General features: G+C 40.4%; 1 long non-coding RNA gene across 1 annotated transcript in view; it reads right to left on the reverse strand.

Annotated features, from left to right (window-relative positions):
- Positions 1-1,776: 1,776 nt before the first annotated feature.
- LOC122462562 overlaps positions 1,777-18,785 on the reverse strand; it is an 80,243-nt gene continuing 63,234 nt past the window's right edge. The window contains exon 3 of the long non-coding RNA XR_006285193.1: positions 1,777-2,195. This is a non-coding gene — a long non-coding RNA (uncharacterized LOC122462562). The remainder of the gene's footprint in view (positions 2,196-18,785) is intronic.

Raw genomic sequence — 18,785 nt, forward strand, 5'->3', positions numbered from 1 at the left:
TAACAGACACCCACTCTTTCTAACCAAGACCCTTCCCCCACATAAGAACTCAAGATGAAGTCTTCCTCCCTGACTAGTGCTGCAGCAAGGCAAGCGAGAACCTTTGTGGAAACAGGGCTGAACAACCTGAAGGGTACTAGGCTCAGTAATACTAATAAAGAAATGTCTTCAAATTACATTCATGAGCAGGCATGGAGCTATCAGCCCTCAGATGTACCACTTGTTTCACAGTTGTGGGGCAGATGGCAGAAAGCCCTGACATCCTACGTTCATTGCCAAGTAATTGTAATTTGAAATAATTGGGAAGCTGCAGACCACGGGGACTTAGAATGGGCCTCTCTTATAATTACATACACAATGTACTGAAAGTCAAGGCTCAGGCTGTGATGAGATTGAGGTTCATAAAAGGATTTTAACATCAATCCTTTGTTTTACAGGCAGCAAGCACAGAGATTGGAAAAATATGCCTGTGCTTTCTTGCATGAAATACTACCCTGGCAGTAGAATTTTGCACAAGCAGAATATTAATCATCAAGCTACTTAGTATACAAGCAAGCAGAGCATTTGCAGTAATTTAATCTAGGGGAGAAAAAGGCATGAATAAGCTTCTCCAAAATATCTGAAACGAATATATGCAATTGAAGAACAGCCACATCTTTCAAGTGCTGGGGAAAGGGTTAATTTCTCTTACAAAGGGTCCCTGCATCCCACTGAAATTCTCTCATACCTGAATATCCTCCCCATCTTGGACCCTGCCTCATGATCCCAATCCTAATGAGTTCCTTAATGACATTCCTTAACTGGCAGGAGATAACACTCCTGAGTAAATAAGGTTTCCAAAGCACTCTCCGACTGCAAGGCAGGAGACTGGAAAAATCAAACCAGAGTCTCCTCTGTGGCAGTGCAGAAAATGAACACCATGCTGGCATGATGAGATGGTTTAGCCTCTTCATTGCTAATGTTAGTACTACCCCTGGGTGGCACATTCAGCGTCTTCCTTTTAAGAATGGGCTCTCTACTTGGAAATTGCCACTTCAAAGGCAATGTGCCATTTAAGGGACATAGCCATGGAAATGCATTTTATTTCTGGCAGCAGATATGTTAAGACTAAGTTCATTAACATTTGTAAAATGCTTTTCGATCCACAGTAATATAGAAGTGCTTGACTGATAATACTTCTACTAATTACAAATTTGGTGTTATTTATTCATTTGTGTTGCGGTAGGGCCATGGACCAGTCCCCATTGTGCTAGGTGCTGTAGACACAGAACAGAAAGACAGTCCCTGCCCCAAAGAACTTACAAGCCACATATAACAGATGAAACAACAGATGGCTATAACAGATAGAAGAAAGCACATGGCAACGATGAAACAAAAATGGTTAGCATAATTGGCTGTGGTTACAGTACACCAACTACCTAATCACTGTTGAATGCGTCACAGCTGGTTCCAGTCCTGCTCTCTTCATGGACACCAGTGTGTTATGATTGGATCCAACCACTGAATCTTACTTGTTTCTAAGTCCCCTGGATCTGGGTAGAGACTAGTCACTATTTCTAGCTCTGGGTCTCTTAAGAGCACTCCCAGGTGCTGACCCCATATCTGACATCCTTCTTGGGCAGTGGGACCCTGCAATCGAACTGCCTAGACTCTGGAACAGCCCTCCTAAGCCACCATTCCCCCCACAGTCTGCCTGACTTGGTGAAGTCTAGTACCCTAGTTATACCCTTCATGGACAACATGGCATAAAAGCAAAGAACATAGACTTAGTAAAGTAATTTCTTAAACACATACACTTTACTTCTCAAAAGGACAAGACAGTTACAGATCTACAGAAAACAATGAATTCACCCCTCTGTCCCCTCACCAACCCTATGAGACCACGATGTGGTCAGACTCCTTTAGGCCAGGCAACTCTTCTAACCTTCTTGGCCTGGCTTCCTTCTTTTTCCGTGATTAGAGAGCATTCCTCTGCCACCTTTTCTACCCATGAACTTTCTCTGGGGAATTTCCAGACTCCACCATCCTCCCTGCCTGCATGTCGGCTTCTGGGAACAGAGTTGTTCAAAATCAATGAATCAGCTGGTAACAAGCCCATTGTTTTGTTCAGGTAGAGCCATTTCAACATCAGAGGCCCTTGATTGTTCTGTCACAGCTTCCTCGATATAGTCTTTCCATTGGGTGTCAAGTTCCTGCTACAAAATAAATGCTACAAGTCACACCAAAGCTTACTACTGAATGCTAAAGTCATACAAAACGGATGGTGAAGTATAACATGTCATTCACAAAACCAGAATGGAATTCCTAAGCTGACACACACATATCCCCCTAGTTGTCACAGCGTGCAGTGTAGTTTGTCAAACTGAATCACTTGGTTCCATGCCCAAAGTCACACAGGAGGTCTATGTTATTGTTGGGAACATCACTTGATCTGATTTCCAGGCCTACTTTTTAACCACAAGACCATATTTCACCCAATTCTAGAAGAACACTTCAATTCCAGAACAAAGCATCAGCGTTCCAGGCTGTTATTTTTGGAGATCGTGCATAACAATCAAAACCCAAAACAAAGGCTCTAGCACTGACCAAGTTTCTACTATCCCAATTTTTTATTGTTTATAACCTATACTGGTGGTCATCCATACTTTGGTAGCAGCCAGCTGACCACTTATTATGGTAATCATGCATGATTTTGTTTAGCTGATTTACAGACCAATGAATCTATTTCTCATCCATATCAGTACACAACATTGCAACCAAACGTTGTGCCTGTGAATAGCCTGTCTCAAAGGCAGCGTAAACTGTAAATATTTAGTAGTAATAGGTCCTGAATGGACTCCTGTGAAACAGCCAGCATAGAGTAACCTCACAGAAGAACAAAAAGCTAGCCCATAGAATAAATTGCTGCTTATCTGATAGATATGGCTTTGAACAATTTAAAACTGCACCAGACAAGCATGAAAAAGCTCTCAAGTATTTTAAAAGAATATTGGGATTTGAGAGTAGCAGAAATAATACCAAGTAAAGATGGAGGCAGGAGCACAATGTGCAGAAGTGAAAAGTCATTTAAAATCTTAATGAGTGAGAAGTCTCCATGGGGGGGATGTGACTAAAAACACCATTGAAGTTTACTTTACAATGAATACTGTGATATGACTTGGGCTGTGTTTTTCAAATCATCGCACCAGATTCTTAGTCAAAAAAGGAAAGGCAACAATTGTATATGGGCCAAATACTATTATTCATTTGTATTATGGTAGCGCTTCAGGGCCTTAACTGAGATCAGGGTCCCACAGTGCTAGATACCAGTGATGCTGGCAGATCAAGTGCCCACTCATGCCAAGGTTCCCATGTCTCAAACATACACTGAAAAATACATAGGTGGAATCAGACTGGCTCACTTGTGTGTTAGTATTGTTAAAATAGGTATTAGAAGTATAAGAATGTGCTTAGATTTTACTGAATGCTTGTGAGCTGCTGCATGCATTAATCTCACTTATAATATCTGTATCCCATATTGTAAGATAATATTTGCGCGGTTGTGCCTCTGTGACTGTGAGAATCACCAGAGAGGAGAGAGACATTATTTAGTATAAAGGGCTAACCTTCAACAGTAGGTGTTGGACCTTTCCCAAAGGGGGAGGGGCGGAAATGGGGACATTGCAACTGGAATTTCCCTTCATACCATCAACAAGAGGACAAAATACTTTTGTTGTTCTGCCCTCTTTCTTGTGAAGATGAGTCATGCAAGTGGACTCCTCCCATCAGCTGAGCTTGCAGCTAAAAGCACTTGGCAGGAGGGGGATAAAAACTGAGAGTAACCTGGATATTGCTAAAAGAAAAGGAGTACTTGTGGCACCTTAGAGACTAACCAATTTATTTGAGCATAAGCTTTCGTGAGCTACAGCTCTCTTCATCGGATGCATTGCTGTGATTCTTGTTGTAAGGAACCATCTATCACAAAGATATGCTCACCTGGGTGGCAAGATAGATCGGCATACCCAAGGGGACTCTCTGTGACTCCATGTTAAGGCTGTTATAGTGCCTGAGGAGTTTACACTTCATAATTAGTTGGGGAAACCTAAGTATAGAACTCACAACCAATTTGGGGTTTGTACCCTGGTTCCTCACAGTTTGCCCTGAGGTTGGTACTCATGCTCTAGAGTCACTGCCAGCAGCGTTACAGTACCATACAAGCATAGAGTAAGACATTCCCTGCCCCAAAGTGCTCACAATCTAAACAGAGAAAACAGACACAGGGTGGGAGGGAGAGGATATAATATAAGCAGAAGGAACAGTGTCATGATCTGCAACAGTCATGTTAGTGCCATCATTTTTTGTCTGAGTGGCTTGCTGGTTGGTTTTAATTTTTGAGAGGTGGGGTATTGCTGAGAGGAGGTAGTGAAACAAAGGCAAAGGAAGGGAGAAAAGATTTTGAGGAGGGGGAATTAGCAACAGGGGAGCTGAGTATTGGTAGGTGGGAAGTATGGAGGGAGTTGAACAGTCTGCAAGGATGATGTGGGAGGGAGACTGGGGCAAACAGCCAATCAGCACAGGCATCAGCATCTGAAGGTCCCCACTGCAGCTGCTTGTGTCTGCTTTCGCTGTCTGAGTGTCAGCTCCCAGGAGTTTCTTTTTTCCCCAGGCTCACATGGCTAGGGGAGAGGAAGGATCCAGTGGTTAGGGAACTATCCTGGTACCTGGGTCCAAGTCCTTGCTGTGCCACAGATTTCCTGTATAACCTTGTGCAAGTCAGTTAGCCTCTCTGTGCCTCTGGTCCCCCTCTGTAAACTGCAGATAATAGCACTGCCCTACCTCACAGCACATTGTACAGATAAATATATAAAAGTTTGTAAGGAGTTTGGATACTATGGACACCACATAAAACTACTTAAGAAACAGAGAGGCCTCATTGAGCCTGAGGTTAGGGGCAGGGAGAGAACTCTCCGTGGCAAAGTTCAATATGCAGATATTTTGGTATTGGATTTTGTTACAAACTGGAAAAACTTCAGCACAGGTGCACTGACAGGTTTATGAATCAAAGTTGATTATTAGGTTTGTGTCAAAAAAGTTCATCCGTATAGACCAGGTCACATTAGAAGTTTTGGAAACTGTCTGAACACCAAACTCAAAGCAAAACTGAGAGGGTTACAACTCCAATGAATCAAGACCACAGAAAGGTTCCTATGAACCTCTGAGTACTGAAAAGAAGAGATGCAACTAGCAAAACAGAAGGCCAAAATCAGAGACTAACCCAGTAAGATTCATTCAACCATCAAAGCTATAATCTTCCTTTTTAAAAAAATGGATTATTCACAACACAGACAATGAAAACTAGGTTCTGATTAATGCAGATAAAGTCGAATTTTCCCAACAGAATCGTGCAAAGGAACTTCAAAGTCTGTGTGGATATTCCCATGACAATGCACAGTCTCTCTGCAGAGATTGTCGTGTACTGGCTAATGTCATTCTCTAGAGGCTGGCCCATAAAAGAAGTGGGCTCTACTGTGCTGATAACTAATGTAGTTTCTCTGTTAACTAAGGGCACGTCTTCACTGGCAACGTTAAAGTGCTGCCGCAGCAGCGCTTTAACGCGGCTTGTGTAGTCGCAGCACAGTGCTGGGAGAGAGCTCTCCCAGCGCTCTAAAAAAAAAACCCACCTCCACGAGGGGAATAGCCCCCAGCACTGGTGCACTAGCTACACAGGCTCTTTACAGCGCTGAAACTTGCTGCGCTCAGGGGGTGTTTTTTCATACCTCTGAGCGAGAAAGTTGCAGCGCTGTAAAGTGCCAGTGTAGACAAGCCCTAACTCAAGTTTTCAGATTGTAAGTTACTTGGAGAGAAACGGTCTCATTTTGTGTCCAGTTCAGTTCCAAGTACATTGTCTGTCCTTAAATAAAAACAAAACAACAACAGAGGCCTGTACTATAAGGAAGCGCCCCTTTCATGACTGCATAGCCCAGGCTAGGATTCAGGGAGCAGAACCGGCACTAGGCATAAGCAGACTAAGCAATTGCTCAGGGCCCTGAGCAGCTCCAAGAGGCCCCCATTTGCTTTTTATTGTGTTGGGGTGGCCAAAATATTCCTGCTTAGGGTCCCCAATGGGCTGGCACCACCTCTGTTAGGGATACACTATGTGATACTAAGGATACAGGATGTGTTTAGTTAGACAGACAGGAAGAACTGGAGAGCCAAAAACTGTGCATGTCCAATAAAGTAATCCATTTGCATTCACTGTAACCAAGCCCGCCTCTCCTTATCCATAAGGCAAACTACAAGCCTGATGTTTTTTAAGCCAAAAATCTGAGTTTCTAACACTAATGATATGAGCATGTGCTGGCAACTGTTAGTGCCTATGGGCCTGCTACAATTGTTTTGTAAAATCCTGAAGGAGTTTTAAAGGGTTTTTTTTTTTTTTTTTTTTTTTTGGGGGGGGGGGGATCTTTATTGCATTCTGAGTAATTTTCTATCAGACACTCGTACTCTTCCAGTGCAGTGTATGGTTTATGGGATAGGTGGTAACTTGTAGATTAGCACTTCACATAAAAATAGGGTTGACAGAGATAAAAAAAAAATCTTTCCCAGCTGGCAGCTATTCATTGGCTCACATTAAATGAGCTTGTGGTCTCACACCTGCACAGGCATACATATTACAAAACCTACTGTGACAAATGGCCCCCTTTCTGGTGTCTCAGCAGAAAGGCCAGGGATTTAATTTGCATGGAACCAGATGCTAAACTATGTTTTCACCCCAGGAGAGTTAAGATGCATTGAATTGGATATTTATAGCAGATGTATTGCCACTGCCTGAATTGTACCTGTTCCGAGAACATACAGAGGAAGACAGGCTCTGGACCTTTCATTCCAGAACTCTTCACAAGCCACTGTAAAAAAGAAACACTCTCCTGAAAGTTTGCTAAACACCCAGAGGTATTTTTCCTTCCTCCAAAACTTTCTAAACATTTACAAAACACCATGGCATTCCCACATGCCCGGCCCAGTCCTGAAGTCCTTATTTGGGCAAAAATCTCACTGACTGCCATGGGGATTTTGCCTAGCACAGCCTGCAGGAACAGGCTTCAAGTGCTATTGAGTCATCCCAATGGCTGACCCTGTGGGCACTAGCACTAAGAGAAAAGACAGATTAATTAAACAAAACTGAAGGTTACAAACAAAAAATTAGCTGTGACCCACTTGGCTTTGACAAACACTCACTTCCTAAAGGCAAAGTGTAAAGCAATTGGTTGGGGGTTTTTTTAGATTATTTAATTAAACTTCTTTTTCCACCAGAAAGCATTTCTTCTGTTTCAGTATGGGCACGGTGATGTTATTTTTAGCTCTGTCCCATTGAGACTGAACTGCCACAGATGGAGAAAGCCAAGCAATTACGCATTAAGGGGAAGTGAACTTCCACTATACTGCTGCACTGTAGCACGCCAAAATGACATTTCCTCCCTTCCCACCCGCCCACATATTCTGGCGTTAAAATGACTAAATTGCTGCTTTTTACCAAATTCACTTACTTGATTGTTAACTCATCTCTGGAGTCACTCTGATTTTCACATAAATTCCAGAACCCAGTCTGCAGGATTAGAGATAGGGGAATAAATTAAGCTGCACAGTATCTTTTCACAAGAAATCTAATTTTGGTAACTGATGTAAAGAATGAATCTCCAGATAACAGAATCTAGAGTAATGCCATTCTGAGTGTAAGAAATCTTACAGATGGCACAAAAACAACTTTGACATGTAATCCAACACAGTATAAAACTAAATGAGATCTGTGGGATTTTGAAATTAGAGTTCCATATGGCTGCCACTACAGGGAATCACCAGAGACTACTATCAACTTTGTCAAACACTATTTATAATAAAAAAATATTATCTAAAAAAGTAGGTTACAATAATCCTTTAGAAAGGCAGACAATCCACAAATGAATCTACCTAAAAATCACTATAACATGTAATACGCTATAGAGAATATTATCTACAGGTAATGGGGACTGGAAAGAATCTGATAAAAAGTTGACAGGAGAATACTGCAGACAAAATAAATGTTGCGGACCAACAGCGAAGAAATAAGTTTACTGGGTAAAAGGTGGTAGAATTAGCACATTATGAAGTTTGTACTGTTGGGGCACAATGTATCTGTGGAGCACTGTGGTCATTTATTTTCGGATAAAATGCATGCAGATTATCTTCCCACAATAAAGAAGTTTTTCATTACAAAATCTATCATGAGAACTGTCAAGGTTCCTTCCCCACTCTGAACTCTAGGGTACAGATGTGGGGACCTGCATGAAAGACCCCCTAAGCTTATTCTTACCAGCTTAGGTTAAAAACTTCCTCAAGGTACAAACTTTGCCTTGTCCTTGAACCCTATGCTGCCACCACCAAGCGTGTTAAACAAAGAACAGGGAAAGAGCCCACTTGGAGACATCTTCCCCCCAAATATGCCCCCAAGCCCTACACCCCCTTTCCTGTGGAAGGCTTGATAAAAATCCTCACCAATTTGCATGGGTGAACACAGACCCAAACCCTTGGATCTTAAGAACAATGAAAAAGCAGCCAGGTTCTTAAAAGAAGAATTTTAATTAAAGAAAAAGTAAAAGAATCACCTCTGTAAAATCAGGATGTTAAATACCTTACAGGGTAATCAGATTCAAAACATAGAGAATCCCTCTAGGCAAAACCTTAAGTTACAAAAAGACACAAAAACAGGAATATACATTCCATTCAGCACAACCTATTTTACCAGCCATTTAACAAAAGGAAATCTAACGCATTTCTAACTAGATTACTTACTAACTTAACAGAAGTTCTGAAGAGCATTCCTGACCTGGTCCCAGCAAAAGCATCTCACAGATAGACAGACCCTTTGTTCCCGCCCCCCTTCCAGCTTTGAAAGTATCTTGTCTCCTCATTGGTCATTTTAGTCAGGTGCCAGCAAGGTTTTCTTAGCTTCTTAACCTTTTACAGGTGAAAGGGTTTTGCCTCTGGTCAGGAGTGATTTTATAGTTCTGTATACAGAAAGGTGGTTACCCTTCCCTTTATATTTATGACAAGAACGTTCACAGCTACATTTTCATTGTACTGCTGTCGTCTCATCCTCCATGCCCACAGTTGTTTCCCTGACATGTAAATAGGTAATAAGCTTTAGAACAGCAGCAGCTACTAGAAGATCATGTCCCAATCCCTATGTTGTCTGTTTTCTTAAAAATCTGATAGAGAAAGGAAGTGAGGTAGCAGATCTCTGAATACATCATAGGGGAAGGGGATTGCAGGCAATCACTTCCCTCCAAAAGACGTAAGTAGGTCAGAGGATCCTAGGGCCTGATATAAGGTGGGTGTGGAAACTGTGGGTTGGGGGGGAAATGACTATTTTCATTGAGTTTTAGAGAGTTTGTGTGAACTTGGAACACTAAGTGATCCTCAGGCTGCGTAAAGTTACTGCAAGCTAACCCCACCCAATGTATTCGGCGGGGGGGGGGGGAGGGGGGGAGTTGAGTCTCTTTCCTCTGAAGCATCAGAGATAGCCACAGCTGGACATGAGACGTTGGACGGGCTGGGCCAGTGCTCAAAATTACACTGAGCATTCTCTGTCTCTCATGTGCTCAGCTGACTGGCTCTTGCATAGATACTCAGGATCTAACTGATTGCCATATGTGGGGCTGGGAAGGACTTTTTCCCCAGGTCAGACTGGCAGTGATCTTGGGGCTTTTTCCATCTTCCTCTGCAGCACAGAATGTGGGTCACTTGTCAGGATTATCTGGGTATATCTCACTTAATTACCAGCCATTTCAGAGGCTTCAGGCACTGCTGCATGTTGGTCCTGCCTGCTCTCTGCTTGTGGCACATAATAGTTTAGTCTCTTGTGGGAGGTAATATTTTAGTTTAATTTTAGTTGTTGGGATCCGGATGCTGGGCGGTGCTGCTGGCCTGTGATATACAGGATATCAGATTAGATGATCTGGTGGCCCTTCCAGCCTTAAACTTTATGACTATATACTGTAGTTGGGGTGATGTTTAATAGGAACACTTTACAGTAGGCTACCTTTGATGGAATTAGAGAAGTACAGTTAGTGAGATTAGATACATCCTTAGTAAACATATAGGGATATTTGCTCACTTTTAATGTTATTTCCCTGGTTTAATATTTTTCCTCTAAAAAGCAAGACAAAAATGTATTGAAAGACCAGCATTAAACTCAGCTGATATCAGAATTAAATTGCCAAAAACAGCACATCAAGTAATGCTACTTCAGCTGTTTGAATGCTATGGTTGGCTGTTTGAAATGATTGAGACCCAAACTTGACTCATTCAATTGCTCTTATTTGGATTTTAAAATCATTCCGGTCAAAATAATAAGTCTCTTTCAAAACATTAAATCAAATGAATCACAGATGGAGGTCTCAAGTTAGATTGAATTTCTGCAGATTGTCTATCAAAGAAACCTAATGAAAAAGCCAAATGAATAGATCTTAACTGAAATTCAAAATAATTCCCTATAAGGTCCTGCACTAACATACATGCTTAGCAAACAGATGAGTTGATATTTAAAGTTTCTCTTTGGTTTTCCCCTTTTGATTCACACTCCTGATCATTTCTAAAGGTTGTGGCATTTACACAGAACATATAGTTTCATAATTTTCAAAAAGCATTTGTTTAACTGCTGCCACTGATGTCAATGGTAAAACTCTTCAACTTCAATGAGAGCAGAGTTAGGTGAACACTGAGTGCCCTTGAAAAATCTCCAACTCTATGCTGAAAAGTAATTACAAACAAGCTCCAGGTAATATCATTAATACATTTGCATCTCACTCATGTCATTGTCAGATGCCCATTGGCTTCTATAAGCCACTTTCTTCCAGTGTGTTTCAGCCTCATTAGTCGGCTGACCCTGCAATCCAATCCATGCAGATGAGCCCCTCATCCCCTACACAGATTCTCACTGCAGTATATGGTGCTCTGCACCTGAACAGGTGTCCACCCATGGCATCCACCCATGTGGATCAAGTTGCAGAATCAGCATCTTAATAATAAAAAGTTAAAGAGACAGTTAATTAAGCTCTCTGGAGAAATACTTCAATTAGTATATATCGCTCTTAAAAAAAAACAAAAAAAACCCTTCCATTTTTATTATCCAGTACAATTTTTGCAATAAATCAAGTGCCTCACTATAGACTTGTTCCATCATAAGAAATCCTGGATTTAAAAAAAAAAAATCAATTTCAGACTCCAATCTGCAATAATGTCAGTACTGGTTATATATTACAAGTACTGTCGACCTAAGCGACTGACAGTCTGTCCTTGGTAATGACTTATGCTTTCAGTTTGCTACTTGTTACAGAAATATGCCTTCTATGTCTAGGAATTTAACTTGTTTTAAAGATTATTTTGATGCCTCTTGCCTGAACATGGTTTTAAAATGAGAGAAGATGACATATACTCCTGAACCTTAATATGTGGAACACAGGAGTCTTTTTTTCCCAGTGTTGATTAACAAAGTGAGCTGTTCTGTACCCTGAAGACACCAAGTGACAATGAAAGGGATTAGAAACAATATACAATAGAAAGTAAACCCTTCTAGAAAAATCCTACTGAATTTAATATCTATAGATTGTATTGCAGAGGTATAATTCTCTATAAATTTATACCCTGACATACATTTTATAGAAAGGATGCCATTCTATCGGTTTTAGAGTGATTTCTACAAATTTACAATTAATTTCTATAGAATCCTTTTGATTTAATCACTATTAAATTCTGTAGGATTCTTCTGTAAGGGAAATCACAGCTCTGTTGGATGATTTATACCCGTGGCTCTCAACCTTTCCAGACTACCGTACCCCTTTCAGGAGTCTGATTTGTCTTACGTACCCCCAAGTTTCGCCTCACTTAAAAACTTACAAAATCAGACATAAAAATACAAAAGTGTCACAGCACTCTATTACTGAAAAATTGATTACTTTCTCATTTTTACCATATAATTATAAAATAAATCAACTGGAATATAAATATTGTACTTACATTTCAGTGTATAGTATATAGAGCACTACAAACAAGTAATCGTCTGTATGAAATTTTAGTTTGTACTGACGTCACTAATGCATTTTACATTGCCTGTTGTAAAATCACGCATATATCTAGATGAATTGATTTACCCCCAGAAGACCTGTGTGTACCCCCAGGGTATGTATACTCCTGGTTGAGAACCACTAATTTACACAATGGAAACCATCATGAGGGACTTTGTGAGATAAAAAGAGCAATATTATTTAGTGAGCTATCATCATTAGAAGTGAAGTTAGTTACCATAAATGATTTGTGGACCATCAGGGCAGTAAAATTAATAGTAAACAGACATACTGGTTTAGGAATTCCCCACTGGCCTGATCCAAATACTTTCTGGCCTCTCTGTGCTCTAGGAGTAGTGCAAATGGACCAGAGCCAGGCTGAGAGTTGAGCCCTGTGGTTTTCTGATTTTTTCTGATGACTATCCATATTAAAAAAGGATTTTTCCAACCCAAAACATCAGTGAAAAGGAAGTGGGTGATTGGTACATGTGACAACTCAATATTACATAGTGCTTTGAATTACTAGCATTAAAAAAAAATTAGGTGAGAAATACCATCCATAAGGTCAGTAAATACTTTTCATGGCAATCCCACACATAACATTTGTTTATATGACTTGTATACAGAGTACCATGCCCAACAGTTTGCTTGCACACTCCTGCTTGATGCCCCTTCTGAAGAAAGATAGTCTGCAAAAATCACACGACTAAGATTACAAGTGACTTGTGTCACCTGGCTTTAAAACCTATACGGGCAAGGGGGAAAAAAAAACTGTTGCTGCACTCAGCACAAACATTTCCAGTGGATAAAACCATTATTCTTTGTAAACTGGGACTTGTAACTATAGACAGCAAGGAACAAGGAGAGTATGTTAGAAACAACACTTGCATAATTGAAACAAGCCTAAAAACCCAATGAGATTTCAATAGAGATTGCAATTGGTATATGTAAGCTTGGAACCTATCAGAGGATACAGTGAAAACTTGTTAAGTATAGGGACAGATTTGACATTTGTGAAATATGAAATTTGGGTTATCTGCCAAGTGAATCTTGGTAGGTATTCTACAGTTCATTGTATAGAAGAGAGGAGCCTAGAACAACAGGGAGCCTAGAACAACCTGCTCCATAAGGATCAGAAAAAGATATATAAACCTTAATCTCATTGCATTAAGGACCCATTATACCCTCTGGCTGTGTAAGGGGACCTTAAAGTGGTCACAAGTTAGATCTGCACCCATTGTAAGGTCTCTGTACATGGCTAGAGCAGTGTAAAGGAGCCTTAGTGTTAAGAAGAATCAGGCCTATGTATTTTTTGATCTCTGCAAGTAAACAAAACATTTTGTCAAAGAAAAAAAATCACATTGATGAAGAATGGAGATAAGGCAAAATCACTGCAGATGCTCCCAGTAAGACACAAAGTGAAATCCTGACCCCGTTACTTTAAAAAAAAAAAAAGTATTTCATAAACTGCTAGGAGTCTTTCTCCAAAATCTTGCAAAATTCATATGAACCACTGTGACAGCTGCACCTTTTTCTAAGAGTCTCTTACAATACATAATATTAAACAAGTGTCTTTTTTTAAACATTGCCATTTTACATGGTCTGTGCTCAGAAACCATACTCCTGGGCATGTTTAAGATACTTGGATTGGACAGGCAAACATATTCCTGGGGGAGAGGGCTAAATTTAATTGTCCTACTATTTCAAATCATGGGAGTGGCATTTTGTGACTCTCATGTCTCATTCAATAGCTATGCTCTGATCTTGCTTTTACTGAAGACTGAAGTTGTGGCAATATGAATAGGGTGATTTGTGTGTGCTCTAAAATATACAGTGGCTGTAAAATGTCATCTTGATGACACTACAGCATTATCAGCTATTGCATCTTTGGCTGCTCTTGTATAAAGAATAACTTAAATTCATCTGCATGTAAGGGCAGATCTTGGATAACGGAAACAAACCTCAGTATAAGGGCTTTTCTCAGTGTAAAAGTGTCTCAGGCCTGAGAAATGGAATCCTCAGCTCCAGCTAGCCAGAAAGTCCATTCAGAAGGGCTGCAGTTACCATGAGCTTGTAATGGGGAAAATAATGGATATGGCCCAGTAGATCTGCAAAGTGCACATGCACCTGGCCAGCCCACACTCCACCTATACCTTGCATCATTGAGATCTCACCTGCAGCACCCAGCGACCTTCACAAGATATCTGCTGCTTTTGCCCACTGAAGAGCCAACATATCGTTTGAGATACTTTTGGGCCCTACATGTTGACAGAACATCCTCCCAGGATTTGCTACTTAATGAATCAATGTCACTTGAGACTGGTGACATGGGAAAGTAGATAGGCAAAGATGACACAAAAAGATATGCTCAGAGGTAGTTCACAGCAGCAGGTAAATACTGTACTGTGTGTCATGGAAAATAAGAAGAGAATGCCTGACAGAATGACAGAAGAATGTTTTCATTTATAACGGAATAAATCTGATTTAGTATTACAAATCTGCAAATATGCTGATCTCTTCTATTTTCTGTTCTCCTAAACCAATATATATAAAACCTAAAAGCAACACAATTCTGCAAAACGTATGTAAGCAATCCTCACTTCTCCAAATAGTGCCACCAGCTTCAATGCTGTAAGTGTAGCCAAATTGTCCTACATGACTTGTTTTCAATGGTCCTGTAGCATCGAATGAATATACTGGTGGCAAGCATCTATCTATTTGAACAACAAATTTAACTACTCTATTAGTTCATTTCTTACCTTTTTCCCCATTCAGTCTACATAATTGTACCGGACACAGACCCAATACAGCAGCATAGACAACAGTGATAATGGAGAAGATAAAGTAGTTTGTGAAAATGGAAGAAATTAATTCACAAACTCACCCAAATTTATCTTAATACAATTATATTACATATACAGTGGATACCAAGTTTGATTTGATATTAGAGGAAGCATATTACTCTTAATTCAGATAAAAGGGTTAAATGATAAACTGTTTGAGCTATGAGGCAGTAATATATAAATATTCAGCATCTATCCACCCATAAATTCCAAAAGGGCTAATAGAGAAACTATATATAAACATTAAAAATAGTGGTTTAATCTCTCCAAAGGTTAACATTTCAATGAATTACATGAAGGTAAACATGCCTTTCTCTATAGGTACATGAAGAGTAAATTGTATTTTACTTTCAGGATAGTGTGGTAAATTCAGTGAATGGAACACTGAGATTAATACAAATGACTCCCATAAACATTAACAATGGTCACCTAAATATGAACTCCATAAAAGGTAACCCAAGTAAGAGATGTTGTAAGGGCACTAAAATGTCTGCTAACTAAAGACAACAAAAAAATCTCCAGATCCTCTTAAACTACCAAATTATTCATAACAACTCATTAATGAATTCCTTATCTAAAACTCATGAGAATACTATAGGCTAATCAATTTTCAGTTTGTCTTGAAGAGTTTAGGCCCACATTAACTCTAATCATAATCAAAAGATCTCTTTCCTTCTCCTTTTAAACCCCTTGCACCAGATCCTCACCTACAGCTGAGGTGTACACAGCAAAGGATGGGGGAAGGAGTACACAGTGCTCACTTTTTCATTCATCCTGGCTTTTTTTGCAAGGCTTTTCCCCCAGTGTTACATCATCTGCCATAGGCAACTAAGGACTGTGGGGAGGGAATGTAAGGAATGCCTCTTATACCAGTCTCAGAGGTGGGTGAGATAGGCATCTGTACACTGACTTTTTGCCACCAAAGTATCTCCCTTGAGTAGGGTAACCCTCTTGTGGCCCCTTAGTGCCACTAGCAGAATCTGGCTCCTTAGAACAGCTGGAGAGCCAGATTCTGCTAGTGGCACTAATGTGGAGAGACACCACAAACACTTGAGAATCTGGTCTATTGTTTCTAACAATGAAGCATGTCAGAAGCATTTCAGTGAATTGAAAATTCAGCACCATGGAAAGCACTATGAAAAACTAGCCATGTAACCATCTACAAACGTGTACAACAATCCCTATTTCCAGCAATAATCCCATTATCCTCACATTCAATTAAATCCAGCAAGTTGTATTTGAAACACCTTTCACAGAATCCCAAGCCCTAAGGCCTCAATTTTGGCTGCTCTCCTCAAGGAGTCACAGGACCTCAGGACATAAGTCTGGATGTTCTCCTCATGAAATCCCAGATAACCAGAACTCAAGCATAATACTCCCTTAAAGGCTTCCAGGCTCTCTGGCCCCAAGTCAGGCTACTCTCCTAAATGAATCCTAGACCCACGTACCACAAGAAATTGTGAAATCTAGCTTTTAATAGCTCTACTGCCAGACTCCTCTGTAAACTGTAGCAAGGTAACTTTTCCTATTATTGTCTCAGTAGCTTCTGAAATAACACTAAACAAGCAGCCCCATAATCCACAGTACAAGGAAGAAGCTACGAGCATGAATCTATGGGATGACCCAATATAAGTGATTAACATACAACTTAAGCCACACTAGGGACTATTACAGCAACAGAGAGCATGACTGCAGTCAGAAAGTAGGGGATTGTTACCAGAGAAACAAAGATAAGCAAGAACAGTGTTTCTATAGCAACTGGGAGACATCCACAGAGTCTTCCTAACAACTGCGGTAGTGATAACGAAGTGGCAAAGAAGCATCTCCTATACCTGCCCCCTCTCTGGAGGTGGGCAAGAGCCCAAGGTTGATTATCTCACACTTAGGACATGACTAATTAGGATGATCTAAGGATTTATCAGCAACATTGCATGTTAGATCCTCTGATTCCTAAGGGCCAGATGGTGCCTGGCCCCTGTAACAAGAGTGAAAGGAGTGCACATTCTCCAGAATACAAAGACTGATCCCTCTTTCAGTGCCCCTTGGAGTGCAAGTCACCCCAAAGGGGGATAGCAGAAGCACAGAAAAGATGGAAATATGGCCCACTGTGTAGTACTGTGCCTTTCAGGCACAATTTGGCCACAGCTAATCAGCCAGCTGCACAATGAAATTTAGTGCAGGATAAAATAAATTGGAATGTAACTCCTGCCAACTTAACCCTTATTTTTAAGCTGTTACATTTTCCAAGATTAATGGTATCTCCCTAGATCCCCATATAATACGGGCTAGCACACTTTGAAGGCAGTTACTGCAGACACTTCTTGCATACCCTCACCGCTCAACAAACTGAGTATACGGAGACTTTTTTAAATGAAATTCTCCATATGATAGGGGAAAACAGACTAAAAGATCAAATTTATCTACACTTGTAATGGGTAATACAAAGACATGCAAACAAAAAAGAAAAAATAAACTAGGTTTGAAAGAACAAATAGATATATTTTCATAAGAACTAACATGTAATCACATATCAGAACTTTATGATGTTGGACTGTAAACAGTAACCTGGTCCCTAACTAAGCTCATGAACTGTGACTGTCTCCCTACCTTGAGGATGGAGATGTTATCCTTTTGTAGCCTCAAACAAACCAACCCACAGTCTCACTTGTTATTCACACTAGGAGAGGGACTACTGAGCTTTTATTATAGGCTCATGCCTTAGGTCCAGCCTGTAGACAAGCCTGGGACATGATTCTTATAAGGCCGTGCTATTTATTTATAAAGAGTTAATCATATCCTAGAAACAAATTTAAAACAGTGTTAGGATGAGTGTTTTGTTCAAAGGGAAAGTTAAAAATGGGATATGTAGCTCCAAACTGGACTATAGGGAGGATGGGGGAAAGGATGAAGCTGTCTGGCAGACCAACTGTGTCATTCTGGGACAGGGAAAGCTGACTTGGAAAGAAGAAGGAGGGAATGAGATGCAGAGGCTGGTGAAACTGGACCTCTCAATATAACTAAGGGACTTTTCCCCTTTATTAGGTAAACAGTTGGACTGTCAGAAAAGCCTAATGCAAAGGGGAGGGAAAGAGGGGGAGTTAGGGCAATCAAGGGTAGGTACAGAAGGAAGACCTATCCCGAAAGAAGTTAATGAACACCAGGAAAAGTTAATGCCAAGGTTTGTTTCAGTCTCATTGCAATAATGTTGTGCTCAGCTTGTCAAGAGAGTGTTTCCTTTCAATCCTCCCTTCCATTCAGCATGGAACACTTTCACTCCAAAAAAAAAAAGAAAAAAGAAAAAAACCACATTCTAATCAACCTGCTTTAAATGACACTCCTTTCCTTTCTGAAAATTTCTAAAACTAAAAAAAAAACAATTCTATAACTCCGACTGGCACCAGAACAGCACATCAGTCACACACACACGCACACTAACCTTCACACAGTTCGGAATCACCATCAAAGTAGTAAGAACTGACATAAGGCTCAGTTTTCAAATATAGGTACTTTAGTGGGACATTCCAGCCTCTAACTGCAATGCTTAAAACAGACCCTTGGAAGGTAAAATGGGCATTTACATGTCTAGGTGCCCATTGATGTGTTCTAACAAAGGAACTCGACATCTCATTTTGGTGCCCATATTTGAAAACTTGGCTCCATGTGTACCCATTTGAATCCAGACTTTCCATAAATCTGAGTTTGACCAGGGCAGCTATGCATTGTGACTTATGATGCTGCTTGAGGAAATAAATTATGCTCCCTTCATGGGGGCATGACTAATAATTTGGGTTTGAATTTGCCACTCTGGGGATGGAACAAACTCATGTTCTCTGGTGGCTCCACATTTTGTTATATAATATAATAA

This window comes from Chelonia mydas, chromosome 12 (genome assembly GCF_015237465.2).
Source record: "Chelonia mydas isolate rCheMyd1 chromosome 12, rCheMyd1.pri.v2, whole genome shotgun sequence".
In the NCBI taxonomy this organism is placed as follows: domain Eukaryota; kingdom Metazoa; phylum Chordata; order Testudines; family Cheloniidae; genus Chelonia; species Chelonia mydas.